This window comes from Tamandua tetradactyla, chromosome 11 (assembly GCF_023851605.1).
Source record: "Tamandua tetradactyla isolate mTamTet1 chromosome 11, mTamTet1.pri, whole genome shotgun sequence".
NCBI classification, from domain to species: domain Eukaryota; kingdom Metazoa; phylum Chordata; class Mammalia; order Pilosa; family Myrmecophagidae; genus Tamandua; species Tamandua tetradactyla.
In genome coordinates, this window is record NC_135337.1 from 28,760,278 (window position 1) to 28,762,340 (window position 2,063).

The 2,063-nt window shown below is 40.8% G+C and overlaps 1 pseudogene; it reads left to right on the top strand.

The window, feature by feature from the left end:
* Positions 1 to 467: 467 nt before the first annotated feature.
* On the top strand, positions 468 to 1,704 carry LOC143649443 (tyrosyl-DNA phosphodiesterase 2 pseudogene; annotated as a pseudogene).
* The last annotated feature ends 359 nt before the right edge of the window (positions 1,705 to 2,063 follow it).

The window sequence follows — 2,063 nt, forward strand, 5'->3', positions numbered from 1 at the left end:
ACTCAAAAAATATTATATAGACAATGAAATACAAAACAAACTCCTATTAATTTACATGTAATAAGGAGAGTGCAGCTGTGCTATTGACTAGTTGGCTTTGCGTCTGAGGATATTGGACCCTTGTTTAGCATGCAGATTAGAAGTCACTGTTTTATCATCTCAGCAGTGTGGTTCCCATAATAGAATCTTCTGGAGTGTTTCTTAAATAGGCAAATTCTGGGGCTCATCCCAGATCAACTACATTAAAATCTCTGGAGGTGAGAGCACAGAATCTGTCTTTTAAACAAGCTCACCCTGTTGTTTGTAGGGACACACAAATATGATCACACTGACCTAGAATATTATTTCCTATTAGGCTCATGTTGGCATCATATTAATGGAGCTTAATTTCTGCAGTACTTGAATGACATGGTGAATTTAACTTGCTTATGCAGTAGTGAAAAAAAAACAAAATCATAGGTCAGCCTCCTGGCCCGCCTGAGTGGGCGGTGAGGGAGGCTGAGCGATGGAGCAGGGCAGCCAGCTGGACGCTGGGCCAAAGCGGTGCGAGATGAGGAAGAGCCCAGGGTGAAGAGACGACGACTCTTATGTGTGGAGTTTGCCTCGGTGGCGAGGTGCGACACTGCCCTGGCTCAGTGCTACCTGGCGGAGAACGACTGGGAGATGGAAAGAGCGCTGAACTCCTTCTTTGAGCCAAGCGTGGATGAGAGCGCCGTGGCAAGCCGCCCGCAGACGCCCCCTGAGCCCGAGACCTGTGTTGACCTAAGCAACGAAGATACAACTGATTCCTCTTGTAAAATCAGCTCATCTGAAAATACTCACCAAGAAGATGACAGTATGTTCTCTTTAATTACCTGGAATATTGATGGATTGGATCTAAACAACCTGCAAGAGAGGGCTCGAGGAGTGTGTTCGTATATAACTTTGTACAGCCCAGATGTGATATTTCTACAGGAGGTTATTCCTCCATACTATAGCTACCTAAAGAAGAGAGCAAGAAGTTATGAGATTATTACAGGTCATGAAGAAGGATATTTCACAGCTATAATGTTGAAAAAATCAAGAGTAAAATTAAAAAGCCAAGAAATTATTTGCTTTCCAGGTACCAAAATGATGAGAAACCTTTTGTGTGTGCATGTAAGTGTATCGGGAAATGAACTTTGCCTTATGACTTCCCATCTGGAGGGCACCAGAGGGCATGCTAAGGAACGAATCAATCAGTTAAAAGTAGTTTTAAAGAAAATGCAAGAGGCTCCTGAATCAGCTACAGTTATATTTGCAGGAGATACCAATTTACGGGATCAAGAAGTTACCAAATGTGGTGGTTTACCCAACAATATTTTGGATGTCTGGGAGCTTTTGGGCAAGCCTGAGCATTGCCAGTATACATGGGATACACAAATGAACTCTAATCTTGGGATACCTGCTACTTGTAAACTTCGCTTTGATCGGATATTTTTCAGAGCAGCAGCAGAAGGGGGCCACATTATTCCTCGAAGTTTGGACCTACTTGGGTTGGAAAAACTGGACTGTGGCAGATTTCCTAGTGATCACTGGGGTCTTCTTTGCAGCTTAGATATAATATTGTGACCTGCTTTTCAAAAATGAGTTTTAAATGTACTGTGTAGTTTTGTTCTGGATTTTAACAAATCTAATTTTTACCTGCCTGGAAAGGTATGTTTAATATGGAGGAATTAATATACTGGATCACTGTAAAAGAAAATCCTACTGTAACTTTTATTTCATGGATTGTGTCCTCATATTTCAGAACTAAAACTAACTATTAATGGTTATTTAAACTAAAGCATGCCCATTTTCTGAATATGAGGCCTCTTAATGAAAGGAACAAAGCCTGTCAGAGCTTTCAAATGTGGTTGTAGTGTCAGCTGGGTTCCAAGCAGGGGGCCAGTTATCATCTTGGGGTGTACTTTATACTTGATTTGTTTTTCAGTCAGGTAGTAGAATTGCTAATATTTTAAATAAGTCCACAAACGAAAAATACTTTTTAATGTTATAAGAGGTTGCTGAGTCCTTGGAACTGGATCTTTTAATTATATTTTGCA